This window comes from Phyllobates terribilis, unplaced genomic scaffold (assembly GCF_046119375.1).
Source record: "Phyllobates terribilis strain yellow unplaced genomic scaffold, ASM4611937v1 Scaffold_1__5_contigs__length_1240528914, whole genome shotgun sequence".
NCBI classification, from domain to species: domain Eukaryota; kingdom Metazoa; phylum Chordata; class Amphibia; order Anura; family Dendrobatidae; genus Phyllobates; species Phyllobates terribilis.
This window is the reverse complement of record NW_027362761.1, coordinates 1,089,783,347-1,089,801,971: the sequence shown is the minus strand read 5'-3', so window position 1 is coordinate 1,089,801,971 and position 18,625 is coordinate 1,089,783,347.

The following is an 18,625-nucleotide window of genomic DNA, read 5'->3' as shown; positions in this document are numbered from 1 at the left end:
CTGTACAAGTTTTATAACAGGACCGTCTTTGAGAACCAGGTATTCAGTTATAACACACAGCTTGGAATAGGGTTATAGGGGATGAAGGTTTAGAGCTAGGGATAGTGTATCCAGTGTATATAGTATATACCTCTACATTCTGTATATATAGGGTGATACGAGGCAAAGGGTTAGAGCTAGGTATAGTGTATCCAGTGTATATAGCATATACCTCTACATTCTGTATATATAGGGTGATACGAGGCAAAGGGTTAGAGCTAGGGATAGTGTATCCAGTGTATATAGTATATACCTCTATATTCTGTATGTATATCGTGATATGAGGTGAAGGGTTAGAGCTAGGGATAGTGTATCCAGTGTATATAGTATATACCTCTACATTCTGTATGTATAGGTTGATAGGGGATGAAGGGTTAGAGCTAGGGATAGTGTATCCAGTGTATATAGTATATTCCTCTATATTCTGTATGTATATGGTGATACGAGGCAAAGGGTTAGAGCTAGGGATAGTGTATCTAGTGTATATAGCATATACCTCTACATTCTGTATGTATAGGGTGATACGAGGCAAAGGGTTAGAGCTAGGGATAGTGTATCCAGTGTATATAGCATATACCTCTACATTCTGTATGTATATGGTGATATGAGGTGAAGGGTTAGAGCTAGGGATAGTGTATCCAGTGTATATAGCATATACCTCTACATTCTGTATGTATAGGTTGATAGGGGATGAAGGGTTAGAGCTAGGGTTAGTGTATTCAGTGTATACAGTATATACCTCTATATTCTGGACGTATATTGTGATAGGAGGATAAAGGATTACAGCTAGGGATGGTGTATGCAGTGTAAATAGCATATACCTCTATATTCTGTAGGTATGGGGTGGTATGGGAGATAGTGAGTAGATGGTTAAAGATAGGGTTAGGGTATCCAGTGTACATAGTATATACCTCTATATTCTGTAGGTGTGGGGTAATATGAGGGATAATGAATGTATGGTTAGAGCTAGGATTAATGTATCCAGTATATATAGTATATACCTCTATATTCTGTAGGTATGGGGTCATATTGAAGATAGTGAATGGAGGGTTAGAGCAAGGGTTAGTGTATCCAGTGTATATAGTATATACCTCTGTATTCTGTAGGTATTGGGTGATATTGAAGATAGTGAATGGAGGGTTAGAGCAAGGTTAGTGTATCCAGTGTATATAGTATATACCTCTATATTCTGTAGGTATGGGGTGATGTGGGGGATAGTGAATAGAGGGTTAGAGCTAGGGTTAGTGTATCCACTATATACAGTATATACCTCTATATTCTGTATTTCTACTTCTTCTGTAGCTTCCTGCATATATGGACATCAGCTGGAATAAAAGGCTGCGTAAAACAGCTGGTCGCACTGGATTCCTGGAGAACAACGGGGACCGCTACGCCATCATCCAGTTATCGGATAAAGTCTGCGATTCAGCAGGTAGTCGTCACATCCGGCACAATTTATAGATTAGCTGTGGTGAAATCTTCCCCACATCTTTACTCCTGATTGTTATTATATCCTGCTTTGTCCTTAGAACGACTCCGAGACACATTGATCCATGAGATGTGTCATGCTGCCTGCTGGGTCATCGATGGCAATGGAGAACTTGCCCATCACCAACTATGGGAGCAGTATTGTGAGAAGGTCGCACAGATCCACCCTGACCTTCCACCCATTACTGTATTCCATAGTTGGGAGTACCACTACCCGGTGGTGTACCAATGCTCAGGGTGCCAGTACAGGTAAGATACGACTCAAATAAACTATGGACAGACGGGCGTCTGATACTGGCCGTGGGTGTATGTGCTACTACCACTGCTTGCTTCATGACTTCTGCAATCAATATGAAGGGGCTCTGTCATTGATGTTGGATGTGAGTGTACCTTTAGGATCAGTCTTTAATATCTTTAATAAGCTTTATCTCCCACTCCAGAGTCGGACGTTGGACGGATTCTCTCGACACCGAGAAGTTTGGGTGCGGCTACTGTGAGAACAAGTTGGTTCTAGTAACCACAACCTGAGAAGATCTATCAGCGACCATCCAGCTCCATCAATAGTCCGATCATCGGCTCGGCCAAGATAGCAGCACACAGATGAAGTCATCCAGAAGACTAGTGGAAAGTCACATCTCAGTCTTCCACCATTTTTCGGGCGTCACGGTGACTCAGTGGTTAGCACTGGTGTCTGCAGCACTCAGGTGGTGGAAACAAATACGACCACGGACATCTGCATGGAGTTTGTATGTCCTCCCCTTGTCTGCGTGGGTTTCCTCCGGGTTCTCCGGTTTCCTCCCACACTCCAAAAATATACTGATAGGTTAATTGGCTTATTCCAAATTGTCCCTAACATGAATTATGGTTCTCCCTGTACAGCGCTACAGACTATGTCATCGCTATATTATCGAGGGGAATCAAATTCATCATTAAATACAAATGCTTTAAACAAACTTATTATTGTAATGTTGACTTGTGTCAGTCATTTCATACACAGATTACTTCCAAAAAAGTTATGTCCTATAGTGGGACGTCTGGAGGTGAGATTCCGCCATACCGATGGCCAGGGACAGGCATGCGGGTGCTAACACCTACATGGACTGGCAGGACAGGCTTACACTGGTAATATACAGCGTATACACCCACAACGACTCACACACATCAAACCAAGCAAAGTCATCAAGTTTCAGAGCTCCCATAGAAATGAATGGTGATAGCCGCACATGCGCAGCCACTTTCCATTTCTGACAGTGTGTAACGGGGTCGTTCTTGAGTTACATGTGGGTCCCTGATCTCAGCAATGGGACCTGCATCTATCAAACATTTATGATGTATGCTTTCGATAGAGGATGAAATAATGTCTTCAATACGCTTCGTCACGTGTCCACGGGCATGCTCGCGATTTCTAATGCTGACCCTATGCTGCTCTCTGATTCAGTTATGTTACCAGCAACATAGTGCATTAAGCATTAATGCTTTAAAGGGCACAGCTCAACTTTCCATCCTAATGTGGCACCTCAAACGTCACAAATTTTTCCAGGGCATTCATAAGGGGTATCTCTGCATTTTCGTCACGAACGGGGAAACAGCTGATCAGCGGATGTGCACGGTGCTGGACCCTCAGTGATCTGATATTGATGACCTATTCTAAAGATATTCCACCAATTATCAAACACCTGAATAACTTCTTTAATTAGTTTAGGGGAGTGATTGAACCATTTTTAAGCCAAACACAATCCTTAATATTTATTCTTCACCGGAAGGTACAATGTGTTAAAAAACAGCTGATTATGGGGCCCATGGGCATTACAAGTATTGGAGACCCGCTCCTTTCTAATGGGAACATTTTTTTATGAGGCCCTCCTCCACGTCTCTTCCAAGGGGCATTGGAGTGACTCCCAATTTTTGGCAGCCCTTGCATTCACTGCATAGCAAACACAATGGGAGACCCACTTTCTAATAATGGGAACATTGTTTTCAGGAGGCCCTCTGACCTCCACGTCTTTTCCAAGGGGCATTGGAGTGCCTCCAAATTTTTGGCAACCCTTGCATTCACTGCATAGGCAAACACAATGGGAGAGCTACTTCCTAATAATGGGAAATTTGTTTTCAGGAGTCCCTCCTCTAGGTCTCTTCAAAGGGGTATTGGGGTGCGTCCAAATTTTCAAAGTGGTATTGGGGTGCGTCCAAATTTTGGGCAGCCCTGCCACTCACAGCATACGCAATAACAGTATAGGAGACCTATTCTTTAGTAATGGGAACAATAAAACATAGCCGGCTGATGGTTCTCTAAGAATAGTGAGGGCCGATTGCTGGCCCTTTAAGAATAGTAAAGGCCGCCTGATGAACATTGTTGACAGAAGTGACCTGGGAGTCAGAGATGCTTCCAGGGGTCTTTCCCATACTGTCCCCATGTCATTTGAACACTGTTCCCATAGATTTGGGCAATTTGCAATCTTCAGACCGCCGGGGGGAGGCGCCTGAAAAATGCCCGAGTTTGCCATAGACTTACATTGGGCTCGTTGCTCGGGTCGAGCACCCGAGTATTCCAATGTGCTCGGCCCGAGCATCGAGCACCCGAGCATTTTAGTGCTGGCCCATCACTACTCATAAGAGCACATTTATCTTTACAAACAACAGAACAGTGATAGCTGTCACATCTGTGTTCTGATACCTTAGCTCCCCAATAAGACATGGGAGTAAATCAATACTTTACAAGCTGCTCTGTGGCTGGGGGCACTGGTAAAATAGTGTCTTATTGTCATGCAAGGTGAGGGAAGGAACAGTGTACAAGGACAGGAATAGGGGTAAGTGGAAGGGAGCCCAACATCTAGAGAAAGGGGGAGTGGAGACCCCTAGGCAGATCTAATATCACCCTGACTACTCTATCATACTTATATAGGTTCATCTCCAATAGCAGAGCAGGAAACTTAATCCCTGAATGTCCCTAGAGCTAGGCCCTAGGTAGGGAGGGACACTATATGAGGGGCAGCTCATGATAAGTGTTACTTCTCTTTTCTTTACATGATACCAGATTGATGGTGCTATTGTGGGCTGATGTTCTTCATAGACTTGTGTGAACAGCCCCTATTATATTCTTGCTCGGATGATTCAGAAGTTTGCTGTATATATGATACCTCTCTGTGGAGAATCAGCTTTAGGGATTCTCTTAACAATGTAAGAAAAAAAAAGATTAACCACTGCATGTGATAGGGGTTATATACTGGGCTCGGGTAATGATTGATAGAACTTATTCAGGAATTTATAAGCCCTACTAGCCCAGTTATTTGTAGTTATGTATTGTCTCTAAATTTCCCTAGAGCTGTCATTTTGCTTTATTGAACAGTTGTCGTCTTTTAATGTTTATTGAAATGGTCAGTCTCTGAATCTATACGTTCACTTCTTCCTATCTTTTTTCACGACTGTAGTTTTGTATTTATTAGGATAAATGTATTTATTAGTATAGAAGAATTTTTAGGGACATAAGGGACACCGTCGTTAAGCAGGGGCGCCACTTAACACAAATTATGGTGCCAACCTCCTCTGCCAGGAAGGTAGAGACATTAGGGATAAAGTAGGGACAGGTTTAGCCTGCACTCTCTCCTGATCAGTGTGTAACCTAATATGGATATTCCCTAATACTTTATTTTGTATTTTTGTTGTTTTGTCTATTGTGGATTGTTATAGTCCTTTTCAGATAATTTATTAAAAGTTACATTTTAGGGGTCTAATCTTCTATAGGTTTTTCATGCTAAATTAGGCCCTGTTTACATATTTTTTTTGCTAAGGTGTTTAACTGAACACTAGTCAGGCCCCACTGTAACTAAAGAAAACAAGGTAAACAAACAAAGGGGATACATTTAGCTTGAGAAGACACCAGAGAGGTAGCGCCAACTGTCCTCCAAGGGAAGTCTAAGAATGAACTAGCTGGCTACTAGTACTCCAGGCATAGACAGCAGAACATAGAACTACCACCAGCGACTCTCTGGAGACACAGAGTTTTTAACTACCAAGCAAGGGTGTGTCAACCAGCAGCAGAAGGTGGAGGTCACCGCTGGGTACTAAAGGAAGAAGGATATCACTACACTACAGAGATGAGAGGATCAAGAAGGTGTCTGTAATGCCAAGCGCAGTGACCTTCTACAGCCGGATCCAGAGTGACTGTCTCTCACACTTGATACACCAGTGATATCTGATAAACAAAAAAAAATAAAATGTTGTAGGTACGTTCTCCTGAAATGGTTGCAACAGTCACAACTCCTATAAAAGCATGTAAAGGCTGCTGCAGGATGTCACGCACGGTGTGGGAAAGACTAAGTGCAACACGAAGGGAAGAAGGGGAGGAAGCCAAAACACTAGGGTAAGTGGGATTGGAGACCCCTAGGCAGATCTAATATCACCCTGCCTACCCTACCATCCCTATATAGGTTCCACACTTATCTCCGAACAGGACCCTAAACCCTGGATGACCCTAGAGGTAGACCCTAGATAAGGAGGGGGAAGGGTGAGCACTGGTCAGGACCTACTACAAACTATAGACAACAAAGTAGACAAACAAAGGGGATTAACTTAGCTTAAGAAGACACCAGAGGAGTAATGCCAACTGTCCTCCAAGGGCACCAGAGAAGATGCTAGCCGATTGCTAATGCTCCAAGCCTGTACATAGAAGTATTACCGGCAATTCCCTGGAGAAAACGGAGTGTTTTTAACTCCCACTCAAGGGTGTGTCAATCAGCAGCAGGAGGGAGATTGCCACTGGGTCATAAAGGCAGAAGGATTAAGAAGGCATCTGTAATGCCAAGCGCAGTGACCTTCTACAGCCAGGTCTATTACACCTGTCACACCCTTGACACAGGACCACCAATAAATTCACATGAAGAAAATGAGAGGAATACGGTGGTTCAGAGTCCGCACTGCCCAGAGTTCAAAAGGTGTAGTCGCACACAAGGATTAAGCATGAATGTGTTTTATTGTGTCAATGCGTTTCAAGGTCTCCAAACCTCTTCATCAGGACCAAACCACAATGATTTTTATATATATACAGTACAGACCAAAAGTTTGGACACACCTTCTCATTTAAAGATTTTTCTGTATTTTCATGACTATGAAAATTGTATATTCACACTGAAGGCATCAAAACTATGAATTAACACATGTGGAATTATATACTTAACAAAAAAGTGTGAAACAACTGAAAATATGTCTTATATTCTAGGTTCTTCAAAGTAGCCACCTTTTGCTTTGATGACTGCTTTGCACACTCTTGGCATTCTCTTGATGAGCTTCAAGAGGTAGTCACCGGAAATGGTCTTCCAACAATCTTGAAGGAGTTCCCAGAGATGCTTAGCACTTGTTGGCCCTTTTTGCCAGCTCACCCCAAACCATCTCGATTGGGTTCAGGTCTGGTGACTGTGGAGGCCAGGTCATTTGGCGTAGCACCCCATCACTCTCCTTCTTGGTCAAATAGCCCTTACACAGCCTGGAGGTGTGTTTGGGGTCATTGTCCTGTTGAAAAATAAATGATGGTCCAACTAAACGCAAATCGGATGGAATAGCATGCCGCTGCAAGATGCTTTGGTAGCCATGCTGGTACAGTATGCCTTAAATTTTAAATAAATCCCCAACAGAGTCACCAGCAAAGCACCCCCACACCATGACACCACCTCCTCCATGCTTCACGGTGGGAACCAGGCATGTAGAGTCCATCCATTCACCTTTTCTGCGTCGCACAAAGACACGGTGGTTGGAACCAAAGATCTCAAATTTGGACTCATCATACCAAAGCACAGATTTCCACTGGTCTAATGTTGATTCCTTGTGTTCTTTAGCCCAAACAAGTCTCTTTTGCTTGTTGCCTGTCCTTAGCAGTGGTTTCCTAGCAGCTATTTTACCATGAAGGCCTGCTGCACAAAGTCTCCTCTTAACAGTTGTTGTAGAGATGTGTCGGCTGCTAGAACTGTGTGGCATTGACCTGGTCTCTAATCTGAGCTGCTGTAAACCTGCGATTTCTGAGGCTGGTGACTCGGATAAACTTATCCTCAGAAGCAGAGGTGACTCTTGGTCTTCCTTTCCTGGGGCGGTCCTCATATGAGCCAGTTTCTCTGTAGCGCTTGATGGTTTTTGCAACTGCACTTGAGGACACTTTCAAAGATTTCCCAATTTTTCGGACTGACTGACCTTTATTTCTAAAAGTAACAATGTCCACTCGTTTTTCTTTACTTAGCTGCTTTTTTCTTGCCATAATACAAATTCTAACAGTCTATTCAGTAGGACTATCAGCTGTGTATGCACCTGACTTCTGCACAACACAACTGATGGTCCCAACCCCATTTATAAGCCAAGAAATCCCACTTATTAAACCTGACAGGGCACACCAGTGAAGTGAAAACCATTTCCGGTGACTACCTCTTCAAGCTCATCAAGAGAATGCCAAGAGTGTGCAAAGCAGTCATCAAAGCAAAAGGTGGCTACTTTGAAGAACCTAGAATATAAGACATATTTTCAGTTGTTTCACACTTTTTTGTTAAGTATATAATTCCACATGTGTTAATTCATAGTTTTGATGCCTTCAGTGTGAATGTACAATTTTCATAGTCATGAAAATACAGAAAAATCTTTAAATGAGGAGGTGTGTCCAAACTTTTGGTCTGTACTGTATATATATATATATATATATATATATATATATATATATATATATATACATACATATATACACTGCTCAAAAAAATAAAGGGAACACTCAAATAACACATCCTAGATCTGAATGAATGAAATATTCTCATTGAATACTTTGTTCTGTACAAAGTTGAATGTGCTGACAACAAAATCACACAAAAATCATCAATGGAAATCAAATTTATTAGCCAATGGAGGCCTCAATTTGGAGTAACCCCCAAAATTAAAGTGGAAAAACACACTACAGGCTGATCCAACTTAGATGTAATGTCCTCACAACAAGTCAAAATGAGGCTCAGCATTGTGTGTAGCCTATACGTGCATGTATGACCTCCCTACAACGCCTGGGCATGCTCCTGATGAGGTTGCGGATGGTCTCCTGTGGGATCTCCTCCCAAACCTGGACTAAAGCATCCGCCAACTTCTGGACAGTCTGTGGTGCAACGTGACGTTGGTGGATGGAGCGAGACATGATGTCCCAGATGTGCTCAATCGGATTCAGGTCTGGGGAGCGGGTGGGCCAGTCCATAGCTTCAATGCCCTCATGTTGCAGAACTGCTGACACACTCCAGCTACATGAGGTCTGGCATTGTCCTGCATTAGGAGGAACCCAGGGCCAACCGCACCAGCATATGGTCTCACAAGGGGTCTGAGGATCTCATCTCGGTACCTAATGGCAGTTAGGCTACCTCTGGCGAGCACATGGAGGACTGTGCGGCCCTCCAAAGAAATGCCACCCCACGCCATTACTGACCCACTGCCAAACCGGTCATGCTGAAGGATGCTGCAGGCAGCAGATTGCTCTCCACGGCGTCTCCAAACTCTCTCACGTCTGTCACATGTGCTCAATGTGAACCTGCTTTCATCTGGGAAGAGCACAGGGCGCCAGGGGTGACTTTGCCAATCCTGGTTGTAACATCCCTGGCGGCGTGCTGGCATGGCTTACCACCTCCCACCATTCAAGACCGCCATCTTACCTATCAATACAGGCTGCACACTTTGCTCCAGTACCTGCTGTGTCTCTTGTCTGATTGCTTAGGGCGGCGGCGCGGCTGCTGCATGATTCTTATATTTGCTGTGTGTGCACTCCTATTGCCTCCCCAGCCTATTGCTGTGAGTCATTGGATACTTAAACCCCCTTCATCCAGTAGGGGGTGCCTGAGCAACACTTTCATTCTGTGTGCTCTGTGCAACTCAGTTGCCAGGTCCTGTCCTGTATCTTGTCTGTTTTCGCCCCTCGGGGCTGTATACCCAGGCCTGTTACCTGTATCTGTGACTTTTAGTCTGTCTCTGCCACCCTGGGGGCTGAGTTCCCAGGCTCGCTCCTGTATCTTATTCCTGGTTCAGTTCCTGTCTGAACTGTGTCCTAGCCCGTTACCTGTTTCTCTCTATGTCCGAACCTTCCCTTTTCCTGCAGTGTCTGAACCTGCACCTAACTCCAACTCGTTGTCTCTGAACTTCTGTTTGTGAGTTTTGTGTACACTCGCTACTTCATTGTAAGTACCTTGTGTGTATCTGGTTCTGCTTGTTCACCGCACCTGCGGTTTTGCTCTGCCCTGCTTGTTCACCGCACCTGTGGTTTCGCTCTGCTCAGCTTGTTCACCGCACCTGCGGGTTTTGCTCTGCTCTGCTTGTTTACCACACCTACGGGTTTTGCTCTGCTCTGCTTGTCTGCCGAACCTGCGGGTTTTGCTCTGCTCTGCTTGTCTACCGCATCTGCGGGTTTTGCTCTGCTCTGCTTGTCTACCGCATCCGCGGGTTTTGCTCTGCTCTGCTTGTCTACCGCATCTGCGGGTTTTGCTCTGCTCTGCTTGTCTACTGCACCTGCTGGTTTTGCTCTGTTCTGCTTGTCTACTGCACCTGCGGGTTTTGCTCTGCTTGTCTACCACATCTGCGGGTTTTGCTCTGCTCTGCTTGTCTACCGCACCTGCTGGTTTTGCTCTGCTCTGCTTGTCTACCGCACCTGCGGGTTTTGCTCTGCTCTGCTTGTCTACCGCACCTGCTGGTCTTGCTCTGCTTGTCTACCGCATCTGTGGGTTTTGCTCTGCTCTGCTTGTCTACCGCATCTGCGGATTTTGCTCTGCTCTGCTTGTCTACCGCACCTGCGGCTCCGTTCCTGTGTCCCAGTCTGTACAGGTCCATATCCTGCCTGTGTTCCTACCTGCCAGTACCCACCTGTCTGCATGCCAGCCGTGCCTGCCAGTGGCCATCTGTCTGCATGCCAGCCGTGCCTGCCAGTGCCCACCTGTCTGCATACCAGCCGTGCCTGCCAATACCCACCTGTCTGTATGCCAGCCTAACCTGCCTGTTCCTGCATTCCCCGGTGTGGGTCAACAGCTGTGACCAGGGTCTGACCTGGAGTAGCACCTGGTACCTCTGCTCGGTTCCTCCCTGGTTCACGGAGTCGACTGAGCCGCCGCGTGACCTTGGTTGGACCGAGTTGATACTTAGTTATACCCCTCCAAGCACTCCTCGGTTCATGGTCCAGTGGGATCACTAATCATGCTCATGCCAGTCAGTCTGGACGTGTGCGTAACACTGGTGTTCTGTGGCAAATGCCAAGCGTCCAGCACGGTGTTGGGCTGTGAGCACAACCCCCATCTGTGGACGTCGGGCCCTCATACCACCCTCATGGAGTCGGTTTCTAACCGTTTGTGCAGACACATGCACATTTGTGGCTTGCTGGAGGTCATTTTGCAGGGCTCTGGCAGTGCTCCTCCTGTTCCTCCTTGCACAATGGCGGAGGTAGCAGTCCTGCTGCTGGGTTGTTGCCCTCCTACGGCCCCCTCCACCTTTCCTGGTGTACTGGCCTGTCTCCTGGTAGCCTCCAGCCTCTGGACACTATGCTGACAGACACAGCAAACCTTCTTGCCACAGCTCGCATTGATGTGCCATCCTGGATGAGCTGCACTACCTGAGCAACTTCTGTGGGTTGTAGAGTCCGTCTCATGCTACTACGAGTGTGAAAGCACAACCAACATTCAAAAGTGACCAAAACATCAGCCAGAAAGCATTGGTACTGAGATGTGTTCTGTGGTCCCCACCTGCAGAACCACTCCTTTATTGAGGGTGTGTTGATAATTGCCAATAATTTCCATCTATTGTCTATTCCATTTGCACACCAGCATGTGAAATTGATTGTCAATCAGTGTTGCTTCCTAAGTGAACAGTTTGATTTCACAGAAGTTTGATTTACTTGGAGTTATATTCTGTTGTTTAAGTGTTCCCTTTATTTTTTTGAGCAGTGTAAATATATATATATATATATATATATATATATATATATATATATATATATGTGTGTATATACTGTATGTAATTGGTAAACTTATCGGCACCTTCAACCAGTATGTACAGCAAGTGTGAACAGGTGCAAGCTGCTATGACTGCATAATATGCGAACAAAATTAGATACAGTGGGTATGGAAAGTATTCAGACCCCTTTAAATTTTTCACTCTTTGTTTCATTGCAGCCATTTGGTAAATTCTAAAAAGTTCATCATTATTTTCTCATTAATGTACACTCTACACCCCATCTTGACTGAAAAAAACAGAAATGTAGAAATTTTTGCAAATTTATCAAAAAAGAAATACTGAAATATCACGTGGTAACAAGTATTCCGACCCTTTGCTCAGACAGTCATATTTAAGCCACATGCTGTCCATTTCCTTGTGATCCTCCTTGAGATGGTTCTACTCCTTCATTGGAGTCCAGCTGTGTTTAATTAAACTGATAGGACTTTATTTGGAAAGGCACACACCTGTCTATATAAGACCTCATAGCTCACAGTGCATGTCAGACCAAATAAGAATCATGAACTCAAAGGAACTGCCCAAGGAGCTCAGAGACAGAGTTGTGGCAAGGCACAGATCTAGCCAACGTTACAAAAGAATTTCTGCAGTATTCAAGGTTCCTAAGAGCACAGTGGCCTCCATAATCCTTAAATAGAAGAAGTTTGGGACCACCAGAAGTCTTCCTAGACCTGGCCGTCCAGCCAAACTGAGCAATTGTGGGAGAAAAGCCTTGGTGAGAAAGGTAAAGAAGAACCTCAAGATCACAATGGCTGAGCTCCAGAGATGCAGTAGGGAGATGAGAGAAAGTTCCACAAAGTCAACTATCACTGCAGCCCTCCACCAGTCAGGCCTTTATGGCAGAGTGGCCCAACGGAAGCCTCTCCTCAGTGCAAGACATATGAAAGCCTGCATCGAGTTTGCTCAAAAACACATGAAGGACTCCCAGACTATGAGAAATAAGATTCTCTGGTCTGAGACGAAGATAAAACTTTTTGTTGATAATTCTAAGCGGTATGTGTGGAGAAAACCAGGCACTGCTCATCACCTGCCCAATACAATCCCAACAGTGAAACCAGGGAAAATTTGGGCCGAATGACCTCTTTAACTGGATTAGTAATATCAGCCTACAGTGGGCGAATTTCCTTCTGCTGATTATGAATAATAGGCAGTAGCCCATGATGATTTTTTATTTAATTCTGTAGTTTACACATAATGTACACTGCGGGTGCTGACTAAAACTCCCATCATTGTCCCCTGATCTTAGGGAGACAAGGCTTTAGATGATAGGTAACTATATCTGTATTTTTTATTTTTAATTCAATATGTATTTATTTATTTTACTTTAAGAACAGGCCCTGGCTGATGACTACTTCCATCAGCGGCGCCTGCTCTCGCCGTTATTAGTGAACGCAGGCATAGGCTGATCTGATGGGAGCAGTATACTCATCAGCCAACGCCTGTGACCCGCGGTAAGCTTTTTACATCTGACAGCATGATCCTGCAGTGCTCTAACTGGTGGTAACGATGTTACCGCCGATCAGAGCCGCCAGTGTTTCTCATACTGTCACACAGATGACATCATGAGAAACACAGACTTCCTGAGGATTGATAGAGAGGCAAATCAGAACACTCGATTGACTGCAAAAGACCTTCAGAAAGATTTATCAGACCCTGGACTTGTGGTACATTGTTCTACTTTTCGGAGACACGTGCACAAATATGGCCTTCATGGAAGAGTCATGAGAAGAAAACCTCTCCTGCATCTGACGCGCCCCCTGGGCCTGTGCTGTGCAGGGGATACCCGGAACCGGATCGCTGGGGGTTGTAGTCCTCCGTGGCTGTAACCCGGTCCGTGCCCAGGGCGGTCAAACCAGTGGCAGTCTGAGTGTGATAACAAATGTCCGACTACGCCACCCGTGGATTGCGGTCAGTGGGGACCGCCGCTGCGCTGCAGACCGCTGAGGCTGATGTTGTATGCGCAGCCGAGTATGGGATAACTCCCCACGGGAGAAGTATTGCCTCAGGGCAGCTAGTGTGGATGATGGGAGTGATGGTGTGAGCGTCCCAGTACTAATGGTGCTGGTGCGGCGATGAAACACAGAGACGTGTGGTGCAGTTAAGGGTCTTTACTGATGGTATAACGCAGACCCTCCCGGGAGTACTGGCTAGCAGTAGAGGCCTGGTCAGTCTGAGAGCTAGCAGTTCACCCCCTGGCCAGGTGGAGTTGTAGGCCTCCCCGTCTCTCTGCACTCTTTCCTGGCTACCTTGCTGTGTGCGGGTAGAAGTAGCCCACGTCCCTGAGTATACCGTGTGGTGCTCACCCGTATGGCCGGTGACTTGGGGCCTTCCGTTAGCCTCCGCTTCACGATGGCAGTGCTGGTCCCTTGCTTGTGTCCGTGCCTCCGGGCTTCTATGGCCAGAGGACATGGAATCCCCTGCCGGTTGGATTCTGCTGCTGGACCTGGATGTCCCCACAGCCTCGGACTCCGTGTCCGGGTTTAGTGTCTTCAGCCAAGGCGAGCTTTCTAGCTTCCAGCCTCTGGCACTCGCTCCTGCTCCTACAGAGCTTCTAGTTCTTGCTTTCCCTCTCCAGGCTCTGACTCTCAGACTCTGTCTGTCCTAATCCCGCCCCAGACCCAGTTTATAAGGGCAGATTCCTCCCCTCCCAGGTCTTGGCGGGCAGTGTTGCATGCTTAGGGCTCCTGACCAGGGAAACCTTCCACTTGCTCTCAGACATAATATTTCTATTACTGTGGCAACCAGACCCCTGGGGTGCCATACATCCTTATCATAAAAATCAGCATCAGAAGTATACAAAAGAACATCTAAACAAGTCGGATGCATTTTGGAAACAAGTACTGTGGACCGATGAGATTAAAATAGAACTCTTTGTCCTCAATGATCATAGGTATGTGTTGAGAAAAAGGGCACAGAATTTCAGGAAAATAATATCTCGCCAATCATTAAGCATGGGGGTGGATCAATCATTGCTTTGGGGTTGTGTTGCAGCCAATGGCACGGGGAACATTTAACGGGTAGAGGGAAGAATAGATTCAATGAAATTTCAGTATAATCTCTTTTTATTGAAATAGAAATAGACATTAACATATATAACATATATTAATAAATGCCGGTGTTTAGTCATCATGGCGATCAAAATAACATATTCTCTATCACTTCTCTGATAAGACTCGTACACCTCTTATCTAATAATGTAAATGACTCGCCCCCTGGGCCGTGGGAATCTCAGAGTCGGGCAACAGGGCAATAATGGGGGTAGTAGTGGCAACCCGGTCCGTGGCTCAGGGTGGTCAGACCAAATGTTGTGGCAGTCTATTTATATGGTTTTGCAATGTCCGACTACGCCACCCGTGGATTGCGGCTATTATGAACCGCCGCTGCAAGGCAGTCCCCTGAGGCTGATGGTGTGTGCAGCTGAGATAGTGTAACTCCCCACGGGAAGAGTGTAGCCTCAGGGCAGTGTAGTAGATGGTGGGGGTGATGGTGCAGGGAGTCCCAGTACCGTTAGTGCTGGCAAAGTAAGAAGCACAAAGACAACATGTTGCAGTCCAGGGTCTTTTACTCACAGTTCGTATACTCCAAGCCACTTCTGTACAGGTAGTGACTGCCCAAGCCGTGCCACGTCCACCAGGTGAGGGGCTCGGTCAACTCCCAGGCAATTCAGGAGCATGGCACAGGACCCCCTTCTGTCCTTTCTCTGGCTCGTGCCCCATCAGTGACCAAACTTCTGTCCAGCTTCAGCGGATTTATGCGGGAAAACGTGGGCCCCGTTTCCCGCTATCCTATATGGTGCCTTCCTAGCAGGTTTAGTGAGGGGTCGCACCAATATATGATCACGACCTCCGGTTCTTGGCTGAGGATTATTTGCCTCCACCAACTTGGGATCCGGTACCCTTTCCTTGCCTGACCCGTCACCCGTAATTTCCTGGGTCCTTAGGGTCCCTTCTTCCTTTGTGTTCCTGGGCCTTTCTCTTCGGTTCCTTTCTCTTTCTGTTCTTTTCCTTTCTTTCTCTCCCTCTCGCCCTGCCCGTGTCCTAGGCCTGGCTCTGGAGCAGAACTCCAGCGGAGCCTCTGCTCCCCTCCTCCTCCACTCTCACTTCCTCCTCACAGACTCAACTTCTCTCTACTCTTTTAGAACTAAGATGGTGCCCACCTTATATACCTCCTCCTCTGTGTCTGAGCCCAGGTGACCTGCAACCAATGAGCTCCATCCTATGCCCAGAAACCAGCCCCTATCTGCTCCCACATCACTAGGGGCCCCCCCCCCTCCACTCCAGCCAGGGACATAGTCAGTCGTGCCTGCATACTAATGGGAGCACCGTAGAGCTGTCCCCCGGAAATGAGGAGTGTATATGTGTGCAGCTAACTGAGCCCTGGTCCATACTACATCCTTAGCCGGGAGTGGAATACCACACCTCTGGCAGAGGTGCAATATCCCTGTAGCGGCCGAACCCTCGGGGCGCTACATAAACATTACTTTTAATCATATCCAACAGTGCAGACAACTACATAAATCAACAATACAACAGTACAAAAACAAAAAGAGAAAAAAGAAAAAAAAGAAGGGGTGGTGAGGGGGGAAGAGGAAAAAGAGAAAGAAAGATAAGAAAGGAGGGTAGGATTAGTAAATTGAAGAGGAGAAGGAGAACATAAACTAAGGCTCATTTTTAGACTCTCTAATTAGTTCCCAGCACCAACCCAGATCCAATTCACCAATTTATCAGTCTCTCACTCAAACAGCCTGTGAAACTCCGATGAGTCCTGAAACAGAATCCAGACACTCCAGATCTTCCTGAATTTATCAGCACATCCATTAAAGTCAGCAGAAAGTTCCTCCATTCTGCAGATATTAAACATTTCATTTTTTTGAGATCCTATTGATGAGGGCAGGATAGAAAGCCGAGCTTTCTCAGAACGATTTTCGACCCTACTTCCGGTAATTAGATTATAATTGGAAAATGTTTTTTCCCACAAAGGTTTGATCTTACTACACTCCCACCATATGTGAAGCATAGATCCTTTTTCCACTTTACATCGCCAACATAAGTCTGAGGCTGCCGGAAATATGGTGTGAAGTTTTACTGGATACTGGTACCATCTTGCCATAATTTTGAAATTTTTCTCCTGTGCATAACATGTGACCGACATTTTGTGTGTAAACAAGAATCCTTTTCCCCAATCTGTTGAAGATATGACTACCCCCAATTCTTGTTCTCACATGTGTTGAAATTGTAACTTTCCTGAGATACTTTCCCCAATCAAATAATTATAAAGCAGTGATATTATATGATTGGGGGGAGATTCCTGTAAGAATAACCTCTTAAAAGAAGATGGTATACACTGGAATGGGGGTGCCAACCTCTGAGAAAACAAGAATGATTGCAACTGTAAGTATTCCATCCACAGCAATTTTCTAGACAGAGACCTATCCTGTAATGTATTGAATGACGGTATTTTACCATTTTCTAATATATGTAGGAGGCGAGTGTCCTCCATAGCTCTCCATCCCAAGAAAGATTCTCTCAGATATCCAGGAGGAAAGGAAAGATTAGAGAAAAGTGGCGTAAGAGGGCTGAATGTTCTAGAGGGATGGTATTTTTTCATAGTTGCATGCCAAATATTAATTGTTCCCCTAGTCAATTCTGTCAAGCCTCCTATCGAGAAAACATCAGAGGCAAAAAGCCAAGGAAGGTGCTTCAAAGGAACACCCACCCCTTCCTGCTCAATAGTGACCCATTGTTTTGTCAGAGAGTTGACATGCCAGTCTATAAAGTGACCTAAAACAGAAGCTTGAAAGTATATTTTAACCCCTTAATAACATCTGACGTACTAATACGCATCTGTGCCCTGGGACTTAAGAGCCAGACCCGTATTAGTACGTCATCGCGATCGCGCGCGCACACAGGCTGTGCGGGCGCGATCGCCGCCGGGTGTCAGCTGATTGTCACAGCTGACACCCGGTACTATGTGCAGGGAGCGGTCCTGCACCGTTCCCAGCACATTAACCCCCGCGATGCTGCGATCGAAGTCGATCGCGGCATTGCGGGGGCAAGGGGAGGTGATCGGCGATACTCACCTCCTCTTCCGGCTTCCAGTGTAGTCTGCAAAGGCTTCCCGGGTGTTGCTGACGCGCCCCCCCCTGGGCCAGTGTTGTTGGGGATACCCGGAGCCGGATCAGATGGGGGTTGTAGTCTCCGAGTGGCTGTGACCCGGTCCGTGCCCAGGGTGTCAAGCTCAGTGTGTGGCAGTCCTTATGATGTTACTAGATGTTCTTTTGTGTCGACTACGCCACCCGTTGATTTGCGGTCAATACGGCCGCCGCTGCAGCAGGGTCCGCTGAGGCTGGTGATGTGTGTGCAGCTCAGGTAGTATAACCCCCAACGGGAGGGGTATAGCCTCAGGGGGTCAGTTGCAGAGGATGGGGGTTGTGGTGGTGCAGTGAAGATGGTAATGAGAGTCAGAGTCGGGTTGTGCAGTTCAGGGTTTTTACTTACTGCTGTTTTTGTACCGGTCACTCCGGCCTTGAGTGACCACCCGAGCCGTGCTGCATCCACCAGGTCCTGGACTCGGCCAACCCCCAAGTAGTTCCGGAGCGTGGTTCTGAGCTCCCTTTCTGTCCTGTCCTCTTCTCTGGCCTTCCCCACCAGGGATCCACCTATGTCCGGCTCCCTCGGGCCTCTTGGTGGTAAACCCTTGTCTCTGGGTTCCCTGACCCTATTCCTGGTCTGCCTTCCGGGTGGATTTAGTGGGTGGTCGTGGCAGATCCTGCCCACGACCTCCGGTCTCTGGCTAAGGTGTGCTGTAGCCTCTGCCAGCTTGGGATCCGGTACCCTGTTGCCAACTCTTCACCCTTTGATTTAGTTTGGGCTCTCAGAGTTCCTTCTTTCTCCACCTCTGGGTCTTTCTTTCTCCTCTCTCTTGGCCTTGGAGCTGCTCTTCTCCTCTGCTCTCTTCCTCTGACTCTGCAAAAGACCCTGTCCTAAGATGGTGCCCACCTTATATACTCCCTCTATGTGTGAGCTCAGGTGACCAGCACCCAATGAGCTCCTAACTTTACCCAGACTGCTCCCCCTATCTGCCCCTACACTACTGGGATGTTCCACCC